Source organism: Rhamphochromis longiceps, linkage group LG3, assembly GCF_057381845.1.
Source record: "Rhamphochromis longiceps isolate RC_006_pf linkage group LG3, R_longiceps_female_GT1.1, whole genome shotgun sequence".
Classification (NCBI taxonomy): Eukaryota; Metazoa; Chordata; class Actinopteri; order Cichliformes; family Cichlidae; genus Rhamphochromis; species Rhamphochromis longiceps.
The window spans coordinates 22,762,865-22,780,891 of record NC_140559.1 but is presented as its reverse complement, the minus strand read 5'-3'; the positions used below and the strand labels follow the sequence as shown (position 1 = coordinate 22,780,891).

The window sequence follows — 18,027 nt, the reverse complement described above, 5'->3', positions numbered from 1 at the left end:
TATAAATATGTTTTATCTGTTTAAAGTGAAGCAGCAGGTAGTTTGATATAACAAGCAGAAGTAAGAACTTTCTCTTTTCAAATAAATATAAAGGCTTACAGTTCAGATTGTTGAGCAGTCAGTGAGGAGCTAAAGACACAACTTGTTCTTTGGATCATTTTTATACAACTTTAATAATAATAATAATAATGTTTAAACATAAAACCTGAAAATATCTGCTGGACTGTTTATTGATGCGTCGCACCAAATAAATAAATAAATAAATAAAACTTGAAGAAATTTGTGAAGGCACATGTGACATTTCAGTCTGCTCCTGTCTCACTTCCTTGAAAACCACTAAATATTTTCTTTAAGCACAAAAAATATACATATTTGTGATGAATATTTAGTCTAAGTTTACAAAGATGCTTAATACAAAATGTTAGATGTTATAAAATGTAATTTCAGGATATTCTAAACTGTACCATGAATGCTCAGTGTTGCTATCACAACCAAAATCCTGACACCAACGTCGGTTTTGAATAAGTTTCATTTTTGTTTAATTAAATTTATGCATTTGTTCATTGCTAAGTTGTAAGTCTACACCAGCCAAAATACTTTCTTTGGTTATTAACATTTGAAAATGATGAAGACACTTGAAAAGTAACACAAAATTACCAGAAAAACACAAAAACTTAAAATTCTTAAAGTTTGCATAAAACCTTACAGCTTACTCTTTCGCTCCCAGGCTTCTAGACTTCTGATTGGCCAACATTTCTACATGGCTAGGATGTGGCATGTTCTTGACAGCGTTTGACTTTGTTTTTGGCGTTCGCATTTGAACGGAGACATTTTTTAAAAACACATGTGTGGACGGGATTTAAAAAAAGAAAAAAAAAAAGAAAAATCGGAGTTTTCAAAAATACCCGTGTACGTGTGGACGTAGACTCAGATCTGTCGGAAAAAAACAGAAACATTGCAAACATGCTGCTGTTCAGCTGAAGGTTGGAAAGAACCCTGCTTCTGTTGTTTACATTTTCTGTAGATCACGACACCAACAAAAGCAACAACAACAACAGCAGCAACTGGAAGACCAACTTTTAGTGCAACAGATCCATCCTCCTTCCCTCCTGCTTCCTTCTCTTCTGCCTCCTTCCCTCCATCCTCTGTGTCTCCTCCTGGCTGACCTGCAGGTGAGAAACAGGTGTGAGGTGTCAGCTGTCAGGTAGGTGATGAGTGAAGAACAGAACAGAATCCATTTCCTCTTCAAACTGCTGTCAGACATTATCTACTGCACTCTGATCACATCACTCAGACCAGCTGCTTTCTACAAAGTCTCATCAACAACATCTTTAGAAACAAACATCAACAAGCAGGAAGCAGCTTCACCTCTGATCACACACACACTCAACTCTACTCACTCACCTGGAGGATCAACAACACTCAGTGTGATGTTGCAGAGAAGCCCCATTGATTCTTCTGATTTCTGGACGACACGACACTCGTATGTTCCAGCGTCATTAACCGTCACATCCTTCAGAATCAAAGACACGTCTCCAGCCTTCATCTTTCTGTCCTGCAGATCCACCCGGTTCTTAAAAGATGGATGCTGCTCCTCTGGATCAGACTGCTCATCCCGATATGAAATTACATATTCTCCCAGATCAGCTCTTTTCCACTCCACAACTGGGATGGTGTTGTTTGGAGCTTGACATGTCAGAGTGACGTTCTGCCCAGACTGAGCTGAGATGGTTTCCTGGTCTGAAAGATAAAAAAAAAAAAACAGAGCAGAGAGGAAGCAGTAACTTCTACAGCAGCCAATCAGAGTGAGAAATAGAGATAACTGGTCTCTGGTATATGCTGGTTGAATCACACAAAGGTGGCAATAGACTAGTTTAACACTGTTAAAGCACCACAGAATCCCACTGAACCCCATACTAATGAATAGCCTGCACAGGCTGCCTGTGGACCTGAGTTCACACAGTGTGCAGGACAGGGACAAAAACCTGCACTGTCCTTGTGTGGTAAACTTTACAGAAACCATCGTTGCCATGCGACTTTTCCAGTGAGGTCACACGTTGTATGCAGTCAAGATAACCCGTGCTGGGGGCGGGTTTAAGACCGACAATCTCCTCTGATTTATTCATAAATCCATTTCCTTCTGAGTGTTTAACGCAGCGTGAGCGCGCTCGCCGGCTGCTTTTGTTTTGTCTTGCCGGGGCGTCCGCGTGCATGCCTCCGTTCCAAAGGCGGGGCTGTAGCTTCTGCTTTGGGAGCCTGCGTGGCGTCGCTTCGTTTGGGTTATTAACGTTATCGTTCGTGGACGGTAGAAAACAGCTTTGCTAGAAGCTTAAACAAGGAGTACCCGAAGACAACGCGGGCTTAACTTTGGAAAATGCGTTATTTTTAACTCATGACTGAGCGTCGTTGAGAAAAAAAGAGTCTGTCAGCAGCAGCTTTCAACGTCTTAATGTTTGCTGCCCAGTGGGATCAGGCACAAAGTAGCAGGTTTTCCTGTTTAGAGCCTCTGCATGTCGTGGTAAGTACAACGGGCTGGCTACAAAAGGCTATAAAATGGCTGCTCTAGGCTCTAGTGGGTGTCGTTCCCACACCTTTGTGCGCGTCCCGGTGTAGGGCAGGCTGTACGGTTTCCTTTTCTTTTTTTTAACTGCGGGCTGCTCTACTGACCGTGACAATCCTCTGTCAGGAGAGGTCTACACCCAGGGATTCGGTGCAAGAGGTGCAGTTCATTCAACGTGATAGTATGTGAGGGTTTAATAAGGTGAGATTTCAAAAAAACAAAATCACAATCTTGTGCGCGTGTATCTACAAGTAACGGCAGTTCAACACAAGAGCAGCGGAATAGTTAGGTCTCACCTGCAAACACGAAGTGAACAATCAAGAGACAGAGACGTGACCTAGTCCATTCTAGACGCATCTTGTGAGCTCACCGGCTCCTGCCGCTACTAGTGGTGTTCGGGTCGATCCAGATATCGATATTATGGGCACCAACATTTGTATCAATATCGATCAATACGAGTTTAATGAGATCGACACTGTTGCTACTGCTCTCCTGTATGCACTGCTGCGGTTTCATGGAAGGATACTGTAAGTGCCGCTGCTTGTGCACATGCACTACTGCGTCATGTGACAGTACTGTCACATGACGCAGTAGTACTAGGCTAACAAGCCAGGCCCACTAGGCAGTGCAGTATGGCAGAGAACATTCTGCTATTATTACGACAGTTATCTTCAGAAATGACATAAAATTGTCAAAGTGCAACTGGTTGATTCTTACTTTAGCCAACTTAAAAAATATAAATTATGCTAAAACCTTGATATAACACATTTATCTCAGGGAAACATGTTATTTAAATGAAAACATTTACTGGAACTGAAACAAATATACTGAATATACCATGGTTCAGATTCGATTGAATATAAATACCCTTTTGTGTTAACTGTGAAATGGATACTGTATGATTACTGTATTTAAATTGTAAGTAGATGTGCTACGGACTAAGTAATCTTATTGTTTTGTGCCAAACTAGGTATCCCCGACAGAATTTGTTTTCCCTGCGTCGGGAGCATTCAATGGCCTTTCAAAATCATAGACAAACAGTATGCCACATTCGTGATTTTTAGTTCATCAACACTTCAAAATTTCATCAAAATTTCAAAGTTCTTTTTTATGATTTTTTTTTCAGTAATATCATGATAACTGGCTGTTATTTGAGAGTTTTGGAGAGGACAGGGTAGGGCTGACAGTTGAAAGTCACTAGCACTGCAATCTCTTGCAGACGCCAACCGCTTGTTCCACCTGAATGAGCTGGTGGTTACACTTTATGGCAAAGGTAACATTTTCTACGCTAGATTCTAGTAAAATGTTCATTAGTACATTGTGTTATTATATATAGAGATCTACAAATGCTGCAGGGAAAATTATGGCTTATGCAAATTGTTTTGGTAGCAATTGATTTTCCAAGCATCCAAGCTTTTAACATACTCGTTCAAATAGCGCCTTCAAAACTGTAAAATCCTACATGTCCTGTTATGGTTTATTATCACTGAAATATAACTTTCCATTTAGACACTCACCAATGGCCAGGTGGAGACAGTGACCAAAACACTGTAAGCGTGTTCACGCATTCAGCTGAAGTGCAAGGATGCTATTATCATCATTGTCCGTAGTGACACACACTAGATGATCCTCACGCAGTCCCCACGACTCAAGAGGTTCCTTAAGGCCTCTGGCTATCATTTCTCCTGTATGATGATATATATTGTCATATCGCACAGCCCTACTCCCCAATCTAAAATTGGTTAGTTGTCTCGGGGCAAGAATACACAATAAGGATACCAAAATGTCACAGTTTCCTGTATATACTGCTGTTTATATAGCATTTTTCTATAGAGCACTCAAAGTGCTTTATACTACATGCCACCTTCACTACATACACATTCATACAAGCACTTTCTCTACATCTAAGTGCTTTCCTTCTAGAGTTCACACTCTGCCACAAGCGATTATTTTGATAGTCGACTAGTCACCGACAGTGTTGGGAAGGTTACTTTTAAAATGTATTCCATTACAGAACACAGAATACATGCCCCAAAATGTATTCTGTAACGTATTCCGTTACGTTACTCAATGACAGTAACGTATTCTGAATACTTTGGATTACTTAATATATTATCATGCTTTTTACAACAACGTGAATGTACTATTGCTGTGTGATTTATTACTATTACTGAAGGTCCGCGACTCCGAACTGTAGTAAAGGGACCTCTGACTAATACGGCGGGGTCCCTGTCGGCTCGTAGCCGAAAAATAGCTTTACTTTGTTGTGTGGGTCAACTTTTCTTGCGAGAGACAGAGAGAGGCGTTGAAAGACTGCTCCAACGGAACTTATTGTTTCAGAGGAAAACACGAACACGGTGTACAGTCGAGTCTTAATAGCTTACTTACAACTGGGCTCGTCAGGCACTCTTCTTGGCTGCAGTGGTTATTATTATATTTACATGCTTCCAGCTCCCGTTTTTCCTCGATGGCAACTCGTACCTTTCCACTCCCCTTTTTCTCCCTCCTCGCGCTCACAGACACATAACGTGTATGGCAGTCCATTCTCCCTGCAACACGGACTACACTGCCCATGATGCTACATTCTTTAGAGCTATGCTTGTAGCATTCTGCCTGTTAGCTTAGCACAACAACAACAACGAAAAGGCGCTCTCTCACCCAGGAAACACACAGTCAGAGAGAGAGCTCGTCGCCCTGTAACCATGGCAACCGTAACGCTGCCGCCTGGAACAACAGAACGTAGCTGTCAAACAAAACCCAAACAGTCCTGACCCGCGACAATATGAAACAGGAAAGTACCGCAGTGTAATCCATTTATTTCAACAAAGTAACTGTATTCTGAATACCACCTTTTTAAACGGTAACTGTAACGGAATACAGTTACTCATATTTTGTATTTTAAATACGTAACGGCGGTACATGTATTCCGTTACTCCCCAACACTGGTCACCGATTATTTTTGCGATTAGTCGACTAATCAGATCATGCATCCATTGGACGAAAAATGTACAGCTTATTGCACCAGCAGCATCTGCTCTTATATAACTATCATTAGCTTACATCTTTAAGTGTTTAAGGTATGTAAAGTATGTAAGGTAACTAAAAATAAAGACAAGATGATAGTTTATTAAACTCAATGAAATTGTCTTGGTGGAGTTTAATAAACTCAGCCTTCTGCTCCTTGCTATCTAAAATATAACAGGACACCGGAGAATATTCTGGAGCATCTCACACTTCTGTTTAATCACTATAACTTTAATCTCAGCCAGACCGATTTACTCAGGAACAAATGAAACACTGAAAAAAGCCAAACAATAACATTTTTAAGTTATCTAAGTGACTTATATATCATGTTTTACCTGAGCTGTGTTAAGAATTCTTGGATAGGTGTTGGGCCACGAAGAATACACCCATCCCATCCTTCAAATCTGGGGAAATGAAGGACGCATTCTTTTTAGCCGCATTTAGGGAAGTCTTCGAATTTGGACAGCCTTTGTTTCATTCCTGTCACGTAGTCGGCCTACAAATGACACTACCCGATTTGTACCACGTATGTGTGAAAGGCGACCACAAAATACTTTCTAAAAAAACCTTTGAGTTTATTTTCGAGCGAGAGGTGTGTAAGCTTGAATATCTGCTTGATTTATCAAGATCTCATATATTTCCAAATGTGCTGAAAAATCTGAAAAAACAAAATCTGACATTTTTGGAGATGTCTGTTACCTGCCAGCTTGATAGCAGACCGAGATGTCAAGGATCACTAGAGCCGGCGAAAACAGTGGACTCCTGGCACATCGTTTTCAAACCCCGCCACGGTCTTTTGCTACTCAGGTTAAACATGATATATCTCTTATCGTGTTTGTTTATCATATATCTCCAAGTCTCTTAGGTAACTTCAAAATTTTAACGTTCGTTTTTTTCATTGTTTCATTTGTTCCTGAGTAATTTGGTTTGGCGGAGATATATTTCAATTCAGGAGGAAACGTTTTCACCAGGAACAAAACCAGCATGTTAATACATGGGGATTCTGAAGGATGCTTCAAAATAATCAGATATTAGATATTTATCTGACATTAGAATATCAGATAAACATTTGTTCAGCTCTCGTCCAAACCCCAGCAGCTGTCTATTGTATTGAGTGTCCACTAAAATAAAAATAAAAGCGTTTTAACATCTCACCTGTTTGTTTTTATCAAGACATACATGTACATTATTTTTTTTATTAATAGAGAGATTTCGCTACTAGGGTTAAACAGGATATATAAGTCACTTCTAAATGTTAATGTTTGGTTTTTGTCAGTGTTTTCTTAGTTCTTGAGTAAATCGGTTTGGCTGAGATTAAAGTTAAGCTTCATAATATATTATTCACAGTTAAATTAAGAGTGGACGGCAGTAAAAACTCTGGATCATCAATTACACTGGTGTTCCAGTTGTACAAATCGCGAGTCCGTGCTCGTGTTCTCATCAAGTCCGGACTCACCGAGAACGCGAATCCTTGCCGTGTGTACTTGAGAATTGAGAAAGGGCCAGTAGTTATGGACCGGGACCTGATCTGTACCGCGCATGTGCAGATGTTCTCTCGTTAGACCACAATTTGAGCCCATAGTGATCTGACATACCAGCAGAAAATATATCAAAAGTTCATTAAGTTACATAATAAAACACTGAAAGTTACATTATTGTAACTGTGATGCATTCACTGACATATAAAGAGAACAGAGAGGCTCTGCTTTGTGCTTATATTCTCCTCCTGTGTGTTTGTGTGTGCAGAGTTTCTACCAGAGCCAAATGTCATCTACTCCTCACTGAAGTCGTCCACCAGTCCAACCACTGGGATCCAGCTGCTGCTCTCTAACTGGTCCCCACAGCAGCTCAGACCTGACACATTCACTGTAAACACACTGGTTTATATTCTGTTTGTTCTCCTCATGAAGGAAACCTCACACAACCTCTGAGGGCAGAAAGTTCAAATGGAGAGTTTTTGTTATTGTTTTCTTTTATAAAGAAGCTGGAAAATTTACTTTCTTAAACTTTTTATATTAAAAAGATAACATTTTCTTCACCAAACCTTTCAGAATAAAAGTGTGACCAAGACATCATTTACACATAAACAATAATAAATGGTATTTAACTAAAATGTAGATGTAATCCATGTTTTCATGTCTTCAGTAACTTTGCTGTTATTTATGTTATTTCTAAGTGTGCTGTCGTCTCCACAGCAGTGATCTGGTTTCTCTGCAGGTTCAATAAACTTTGGTCTCACTTGATCTTCTCGTGTGCTTCTGTGGGTTTCACAAAGATGTCTGATGGAAAACGTTGAGTTGCTGTAGTGAACCCAAACACACTTCAGTCCTCTTCAGAGCAGATAACAAAGTTCATGTGAGTCACAGACTTAAAGCAGCAGGAACACTTTCACACAAGAGTCTTAGTTACTGTGAAGTTTCATGTCTGTTGACAATAGACCTGAGAGTCATCTGCTTATCAGACATTACAGATTTGATTTTAACAGATTTGATGGACAAAATCAATCTCAGGCACAGCTGGACTCAGCTTCTTCTATATCTACACGATGGATCGTAGTTCATTATAAAACATGATTTTTAAACTTATTTTATAACTAAAATGTTCAACAGCACGTTTCAATGAAGGAAGAAAAACGTGGCAACTCTATAAGGAGACTCTATAAGGAGAATAGATTGTAACAAAGTCAAACTCTTTTTTTTTAATAGATACATTAAAATTTGGGGATATGAAAGAAACTCCATTAATAAACTCCCTGTATATACAGTGTGTTGGAGTTTCTTCTAACCATATGATGAAACTGTCTTCAAAAGAAAGCTCAGTGAATGCATCACAGACACATCTGCTTGTGCCCTCTGGTGGAAGGCTGTTTGACACTGGACCTTAAACATTCGTTTGGAGACCTCGGTAACAGACTCAACAGTTCTTCTGTCTGTAATATGTGGATCACTCAGTGTTTGTCTTCACTTACCCGCAGGTTTTAATTCAGGTGGCCATACAAAACAAACAAACAAAGCAAACAAACAAACAAAGCAAACAAAAACAAAACATTTGAGGGCTCTGAGGAGCTTTTACAAACCTCCATGTACTTAAATTCATGAGACTATAATCAGTGTATTTATTGATATTGTTTATGTCTGCAGGTGTTCTGTCAGCAGTGGGGAGATTGTTTTCACTGAGGTGACCGCTGCTTCCAGAAACATTACAGCATGATGAATAAGAGGTGTTACTCACTTTCTCATTAAATCTGCTTAATAATAATTTTAAATAAGTATCACCTGCACTATCATCTGATATTTATTTTCAGTGATGATTTTTTTTTATAAGAAGCTGATTTAATGAGAAAGTGAGTTTTTTTTGGCTGCTGTTCCAAGATTAAACCATGCTCCAGTGGTGCCATCTACTGACATTAACCTGCAACAACAGGCCCTCAAACTGATTCTGCAGCACTCAAAATTTTAAAAATCCACTTTGTGAATGAGCAGCAGCTGTTTTGTTTCTGATATGGAGCAAACGTCACACTAACATATATAAGCTATGGGTCGCCTGCTCAACCCCTAGAATATGTGGCCATATTGTTGATTTAGTTATGGTGTTATACACACACGTTGTTAGGAACACCTGTCTAGTCAAGTGTCAAGTTAAACTCCCCTTTTGCCTTTGGAACTGCTTCACTTCTAATACTAATAAAAATACTACTACTAATAATAATACATTTTATTTTAGGGTACCTTTCTAAAACCCAAGGTCACCTTAAAAAGAGACAAAGATGTCAATAAAACAGTAGATTAAAATAGATTCTAATAAATTAAAATACAAAAAAACAACAAATAAAAACAAAACACACAAAAAAATAAACAAGATTTGACATCAAGTAAAATCAGTATTAAAGTGAGGAAGCCAGTTTAAACAAGTAGGTTTTGAGTTGTGACTTAAAAAAGGGAAGGGACTGAAGGAATTGAGTTTCAGAGCCGAGGAGCAGAGCGACTGAAAGCTCTGTGCCCCACAGTGATAAGGGGAGCAGAAGGAGCAACAAGATGCGTGGCAGATTAAGATCTGAGAGAGTGGAAAACAGTGGTGATATGAAGAGGATCACAGAGATAAAGGAGGGGCAAGGTGAATACACTTCTTCGTGTCATAGATTTAAAAAAAAGTGCTGGAAACATTTCTCAGATATTTTGGGCCAAACTGACATGATACCCAAAGTTACTGAAGATTTCCAGAACATCCTAAAGGTTTGTGTTTTATGTGGTGACTGCAGAGGCTGTCTGATCACAGTGAACTGATCGTGTTAAAGAAAAAGTTTAAAATAAGTGGTGTGTTATCCTGCTGGAAGCAGCCATCAGCAGATGTGGTCTGAAAGAGACGGACATGGTCAGCAAGAACACTCAGGTAGGCTGTGATGCTCAGCTGGTACTAAGGCAGGCTGGATCCATTTTCTTGTTGTTCACACGAAATTCTGATTCTTTTTTTTTTTTTTTTTTTTGTTTTTTTTTGGCCTGTCCCGTTTGGCTCTTTTGCCATCAGAATTGTTGTCTAAAGGCAAAGAAAGATGCCCAACGGATTTACTTTACCAAACTGACCATCCCAGCCTTGCCGTAATGGTCCATTTGATTCACCTTTTATTGTTTATTTTATTTTCACTTACTGAATACGGGACAGACTTGACTGGGGGAAAGAAGGGGAGAAAGAAAGAGGGAAAGAGAAACAGCTGAGAAGAGGGACGGGGGAGAAGGGCAAAAGACAAAAACCAACAGAACGGGCAGAGAAAAAAAATGCATATATCAATCACCTGGATCACCTGCTGAGAAAGAAAAAAGAAAACAAGCAGAAGAGAACAAGAGTAATAGAATAAACAACATCACAATGATATATGGGAATATGACAGTAAATACTAAATGTTAAACATTATTGTGCAGCACATAAGATCAACAGAACACAGTGTGCTTTGAGGTAGGAGCCAAAAAGGGTGTAGTTTGTGGGTGTGATCACCCGTGTGTACACCTGTGAGCATGGACGCGCTTGTTTTTTGTTTTTTTAAAAGGTTCCTTCATGTAATGATCTGCTAGAGGGTGTGGGGGGGCCACAGCCCCGTCCTCCAGGGTGTGAAGCAGGTATGGAGGAGATCAAAACTCCAGACATCCAGAGGCCCCCAGAACACAAGAGACCAAGGAAGACCAACAGAGGGGCAGCCGCGCCACTGTCCCGGAAAGAGCTGAGGAGAGTCCCAGATGAGGGCTCACTCAGCAGCCGCGGAGCAGAAGCCAGGGGGAGTTGCAGTGACGCGCCCGTGAGCTCCGCCGGCAGCCAGCTGTGCCTGAGTGACCGAGCCCCAGGCCGGGGGCACCCCACCTCCGAAGTGGCCCGAGCGAGCCCCAGGCTCCAGGCCCCGATAAGCGGCCGCCAAGGAGTGAGCCGGTGTGTACCTGGACGCCCATCCCCGGACACAAAGAACCACCAACGCACCGATGTCTGAGGGAGTCCGCCACTGGCAGGGGAAGTGGTGGTAGGGGGAGATAGGCCTCCAAACCTTGGAGGGCCTGAGATGTCCCCAGAGAGGTGGCGCCTGACACCCAACCTGACATATAGACACAGACATACAGGCACACACAGATACAAACATCCATTCCCACCCTCATGCTCTCATATGCACTTACTCCACACTCAACCAACGTGGAGACAGACATAAAGAGATGCTGTACACACGATCACACTCCCCAAGCGTACTCTACAAACCGGGTCTAGGTGCCCCCGCCCCTGGAGGGGGGAACTGCACCCAGACCCAGGTGGTGTTTCCCTTTTCCCTGCGGTGGGGGGAGGCAGACCGCCCCGACTCCGCAGCAGCAGGAAGGCTCCACACTCCAGACCGCAGTCGGACGGCCAACTCCTCCTCCTAGTCCTAGCCCCCCTGCTCCAGCAGGTCGCAGAGAACGGGGGTGAGAGAAGACTCCGAACCTCCCTCCACCCGCTCATTGTAGTGTTGATGCATGTGTGTTCTAAGGTGCATTTAAAACCCAGGAGGGCTTGGAGCTACCTGCCAGAGAGCAGCAGGTAAGCGCATGGTCCCTCCTGCTAGCCCTCAATGTCTACGTGTATTTAAAATTGAGAGGTGGGCAACGATGCCAGGGGTGAGGTGTTCACCCTGATGGTACTTTGGACTCCGTGTATCGTGCCCACCCCCAAGATCCTATATGTATGTGTAATGAGAGTGTGAGTAATGTGAATGTCTAAGTTGTGGGATAAAATTGAGGCAGAGGCAGCCAGAAGGGGACAGAGGGGGGGGGGGGGGGGGGGTAGCCTCCTCTGCACCCTGGTGACATACCCCTACTCCAAGGCCCTGCATGTGTGGGTGGTTGTGGTGGAGCGGGAAGAGGGAGGCAGCTGGAGATGGGGAGGGAAGGAAGGGAGGGGCAAGTGACCCCTCCCTGGGGCCAGCTCCCCCGCTGACCCCAGTAGGCACCCCCATACTCCGCGACCCGCCAGGGAAAGGGGGCCCAGGCCCATCCAGACCGGGCCCAGTGCAGCAGCGCCGCCCGGCCCCACAGAGCCCGGGACAGTCCACCCAACCCCACCACAGAGAAAACTGCACCCACCCCACCATCCACTCATCTTCCAGACTACATAAGACAATAAACGCCCAGGCTGAGATCTTCCTCCACCTCTCCTGTATCTCCCCCTCCTGCAGAGGGAGCTCCTGAGGAGAGGAAAGCTCCTGCAAGATGTGACAATCTCCCCCACCAGTTGAAGAGCCCCCCAGGTGGCTCGACGCACCGGCGGCACCCTGCTCCAGGGCTGGGCCCCCATGCACCCACCCGCCCACAACCCCGGCAACACACCAACCAGGACCCAAGCCCCCGAGGCCCGGTCCGGGTCCCAGCCCAGAGACGGAGCGCCCCCAGAACCTCACGCCCATCCCGGACCCACCCAGGGGCAGCCAGGCTACCAGGTCAGTAACCCACGTCCGTCAGCACAGACCCTCCCCTAGCCCCGCTGCACGCAGCCGCGAGGAAACAGTCACCGGAGAGCCAACAGAGCCCCTAACCGGACATGACCGCTACCCCGGGTTGAGCCCCCCAAGGAAGATGCCTCCGGGGAACCCCCCGACGCCCTAAGCCTGTCCCTACCCCCACACCAATCACAACAGTGAAGGCGGGACCAAACTATGACCCCCCACCCCCACTAGGTGATGGAGCTGATCAAAGGAGCCCAGAGCAATTGATCTGATGTGGTGGCAGAGGCTGTGTCAAGACTAATGTAATCTAATAGATAATTTCTATATTGGTTAGAATTAAGATTATTTTTATTTTTCCAGTTCATGAGGACTGTTTTCTTGGCTATGCATAGGGCAGTGAAAACCATATGGGCGATATTCTTTTCTGAAGTGACATTATCTAAGCTGCCCAACAAACACACTAAGGGGGAAGTTGGAATGTTACATTTCAGACACTTCGATAAGTCTTCACATATCTCGCGCCAAAACTTCTGAACTGGTGGACAGAACCAAAGAGCGTGGATATAATTGTCCGGTGAATTGGTTTGGCAGTGTGAGCAGTTGTTGGTAGACGTAAAGCCCATCTTGAACATCCGATGACTGTATAGTGCACTCTATGTAATATTTTGTATTGAATTAATTGAAGACTGGGATTTCTAATTAGATGAAAGGTTTTTAAGCAAATCTGAGACCAGAAGTTTAGGTCTAAGTTAACTGATAAATCCGCTTCCCATTTTGCAATAGGAAGTGATATTGATTCTGATTCTACAGTCTGAAAAAACAAATATTTGGTTGGTTCCTATCTTGAAATATGAACCATGTGTGTTCACAGCGAGGTAACATCCAGTCAAAGGCACCGCCTGTCGACGCTCGGCTCTTTTATTTTTCTAAAAGAGGAAACAACTCAGAGCAGCGAGGTTAAAGAGGTCAAAGGTAAACGGTTCACTACTACAGCAGCCAATCAGAGTGAGGAGCTGCAAGAGGAGATCATACAGGTCTCTGAATCCCTCCATTCAAACACAGAATATAAACAATACGCTGTGAAGCAGATCCTGACAGTCTGCAGTGAACACAAGTGTAAAACTCATTTCAATGCATATAAAACATCTTCCTGTTACCTCGACGTTCGACAGAGTCACAAATAAACCAAGATAACATTTTAAAGGATAAAAGACAAACAGGAAACCATCAGCTTATTGCAGGCACAGCTTTTGGTTATTTATTGAAAGAAGTCACAAAATCATTTGGTCATATTTAAAACAGTTTCATATTTTTTAAGTCAATAAGTTGTGTTGTGATTGTTAACATAAAAACCTGCTCTGCAGAGTTTCAGTGAAGCTGTTTGTTCCTGGTTCCTCAGTCAGCATGACGCCTGTGTGTGGTTACGCCCTCTGAGCCCTCCTACACTCCTCTGATTCAGTGAACACAGCGTGAGTCATGACTTTGATCTTGTTAGTGAAACTGAAAGTGAGTTGATACAAATATTCCTCTGGGCTGCTCACCAATAGCTGTGTGTGTCAATACATGCCAGAGAGCTTTAAAACAAAGTTAAACATATTTAAAACCCTCTCAGATTTCTTCATGACTTAATTTAAATGTTTTTGCATTTGTTGTCAGCTTCATTTCTGCTGCTGGGTTGTTCAATAAATATACAAATATGGAAGAAAGATGACATGATTTTAATGTCAGCTCTGAGATTTAGACTTTAAACTGATCTTGGTACAGGCTGTTCAGTGACTTTGGGTCTAACCCTGAAGAATCTGTAGACATGGATGACAGGTACTCTCAGGTATTCTCTGCAGCACAAACAACATGCAAAGTGACACGCAGCTTGTGCTGCTGAAACTTTAGCCCTTGGCTTTTTTGCTGGTGTCAGTAACGTGAAACTCAACAGATGCACATGAAACCTGATTCTTTAAGCAGAGAATATATCTCTCTATTATACATACATATATATATATATATATATATATATATATATATATATATATACATCTCCATGAAGTCGTCATTGGTTGTTTTTATTTCTTACATTTAATTTGGTGTGTTTTTAAACAGAAGGTCACTGACTCATTTCCTTTAAATCCTCTACCCACGGGTTTACAGTAAGTATCATTTACCAGGAAGTCTCTTTCTGTTTCACTCTGGACTCTGCTGCTCTGTGGTATTCATGCTCCTGTTAAACATGGGATATTTTAAAATCCTTCTGTTTTGTTTTCTAATTTCTGCATTAACAGGTGAGTAACGTGTTTATATTTTTACTTCTACAAGTTCTCTATCTATCTATCTATCTATCTATCTATCTATCTATCTATCTATCTATCTATCTATCTATCTATCTATCTATCTATCTATCTATCTATCTATCTATCTATCTATCTATCTATCTATCTATCTATCTATCTATCTATCTATCTATCTATCTCTAAATGTCATTTTTAAAGTTAACCATTTTCAACTAGTTTTAATGTGCTATGTATGTATGTATGTATGTATGTATGTATGTATGTATGTATGTATCTATCTATCTATCTATCTATCTATCTATCTATCTATCTATCTATCTATCTATCTATCTATCTATCTATCTATCTATCTATCTATCTATCTATCTATCTATCTATCTATCTATCTATCTCTGGCAAGCCTGGGAGCTTGAGAGTTCTGCGCAATATCTTAGCTGTTCCTAGGACTGCGCTCTTCTGGACAGAGATCTCCGATGTTCTTCTGGGAACTGCTGGAGCCACTCGCCTAGCTTGGGTAGCTCCGATTACCACAGGGACCACTGTTACCTTCACCCTCCACATCCTCTCGAGCTCTTCTCTGAGCCCTCGGTATTTCATGAGCTTCTTGTGTTCCTTCTTCCTGATGTTGCTGTCATTGGGAACCGCTACATCGATCACTATGGCCGAAGTCCCACAGGATCTTAGCTCGGTCATTCTCCACCACCCTAGGGGGCAGTCTCCCATTTTGACCTTGGGACTTCCAGGCTGTATTCAGCACAGATGTTTCTGTATACTGTGCTGGACACTTGGTTATGTGGTTCCATGTATGTTTCATGTGGCCTTCTTGTAATCAATCCACAAAGTGCACACGTTGGTCAGCCTGGTTTTACAGTCTCGGGCAATGGCTCGGTCTACCAATAGCTGGTGTATGTGCCTCTGGTATTCTTGCCAATCCTGGTGCTGTCCAGCTCTTCATACTGGAGACGCTTTCTTGGATGTCTGCCACTGTGATGGTTACTGGTCCCTGTTTAGGGAGCTTGCTGTGGTCTGCCCTCAGATCCACTAGCCACTGAGCATTGCCGTTATGGGTTGCATCCTTCTCCCACATGTTCTTCCAGTATTGCTCTATCTCCAGCCTTGGTGGTGCTGTTCCCCTGCCACTGAGAGTCCACCATGGCTGGTTCTGTGGAGAACAGCTGGTTTATTCTCCTGAGTTGTTGCTTAGCAGTTTCCAAGGCCTCAGGTATGGACAGCTTCCTGTACTTCTTAGGCACCTTCTTCATCGCACCTTTCTGCAGCTCCAATGGTTGGCTAACCTCCCTTCATGCTACCTTGACCTTGGCCTCTAGTCTCTAGTCTCCCCATGGAGGTACCGCTCCTTGTGGCTGTTCAACTTTTAGCCGAGCATCTCATTGATCACTGCTGCCATAGTATTTTTTAGCTTGTTAGTCTTGGTAATCGTGGCTGTATCGTCTGTAGTGCTGCATTCACATCATCTACTAGATTTTCTGAGGGTGTTTCACGTAGTCTTGGTAACCGGCTACTGAGGATCGAGGTTTCAAGCTTCGCCATGATTTGGTCTCTCAGGTGAGTTTCTCTCGCACTCAACACTTCTTCTTCTATTGAACTTGGGGCTTGGCACCCAGTCTTGGGTGGGTGTGATTATATCTCCCCCCGACCTGTCGTCCATGTGGGATATGGTCCTTAGTGCAGCGTTCAGTACTGCTGACCATAGTATTCTATTAGCGCGATTAGTGCACGCTGTAGATATTACAGGTACTGTGCTATCATATCTATGTAATAGACTCCAATTTGTAAATGTAAATGGAGAGTCAATTAAGGAGCTTGGAAAGAAAAGCGTCTGGACTTCTTTGAGTTGTTTGAAGACGTTTCACCTCTCATCCGAGAAGCTTCTTCAGTTCTAAGGGTCAATTGGTGGAGAGTCCCAGATTTAAACCCAGTGGGCGTTTCCCCCCAAACAGGGAAAAAGGACCCCCTGATGATCCTCTAACTAATCACATGAGCCAAGGTGTGAAAACGGGTGTGGGTCACAATCAGCCAGGGTTTCGGGGGAGCTCATTGTGAAACCTGGCCCCACCCTATCATGTGATTATGTGATTTCCTGAGGTCAGATGGCCCAGGATCCCCCCCCCCCCCCCATCATATTCCTTTTCAAGATTCACTTTCTTTAATCACTACATATATCTACATATATTTATAGATACATATATATTTAGTCATCTTTTCTCTTTTACTACGTCTCTCTAATATTTTGGTCTTTTCTATTTTTCTCTTTATTTTTTTATTATTTTATTTTATTATATTTTCTCCTACTGTACCATGCTGCTGAGTGACTGCTGCTCGTCAAACACATTTCATTGCAATGTTGACCCTGTGTGTCCGAAAGTCTCCTTATATTTCAATTGCATCGCTATAAGTGCAGTGTTAATTTCTGCCGATAAGTTCCACTTTGTTCTTACTGTTTGCTGCGGTGATGACGTCACATGCTTTTACGACGCTCCTGCCGTATCACGAGTCCGAGGAGCACTAGCCATGTTTTTCTCCATGAGTGTGGGGGAATAGCGATCTCCAGCCGTGTGCGTTCCTGTGCAAATGTGCACATCCATCTTTTCATGGCCGACCAACCTGCTGCAATTGTTAATGGACACACAGGTTAACCAGTTGCTTCTTCATAAAGACGTCCAGAATCCACAGACATTAAAGTTCATGTTTGGAAAAGTGACACAAGGAGGGAGAAACAATAAGGAACTCTGTTAAGCCTGACAACAACAGCACCACAGCTTAGCAAGAAGGGAATGAATGCAGGAAGGTTCACAATTCATTACTCAAGCCAAGTTAAAAGAGATTTTGCATGAAGTAATAAGTGCATTTCTGCCAGAAGTTTCTTCCTGTTAAAAGGGAGTTTTTCCTTCCCACTGTTGCCAAAGTGCTGCTCATAGGGGGTCATATGATTGTTGGGCTCTTGTACGATCTACTGTACAATATAAAGTGCCTTGAGGCGACTGTTGTTGTGATTTGGTGTTATATGAATAAAATTGAATTGAATTGAATATGTGGAGCATGAGTGGACACTGGACACTCCAGGACTTTTCCTTCCTGTTGAGTTTGGCATCTTTGTAAAAGGTCTCTACAGATTAGCTTTTGGAGACTGTGATTGTGTTTCTCTATGTTAAATATAAATATGGATAAAATATGAAATATGCAATGTA

General features: G+C 42.6%; 1 pseudogene across 1 annotated transcript in view; it reads right to left on the bottom strand.

Moving 5' to 3' along the window:
* The window catches only part of LOC146673465 (junctional adhesion molecule-like), an 82,886-nt pseudogene extending 79,819 nt beyond the window's left edge, over positions 1–3,067 (bottom strand). Inside the window, exon 1 of the transcript XR_014910342.1 lies at positions 2,857–3,067. The product of XR_014910342.1 is annotated as a junctional adhesion molecule-like (transcript). The remainder of the gene's footprint in view (positions 1–2,856) is intronic.
* Between the last annotated feature and the right edge of the window lie 14,960 nt (positions 3,068–18,027).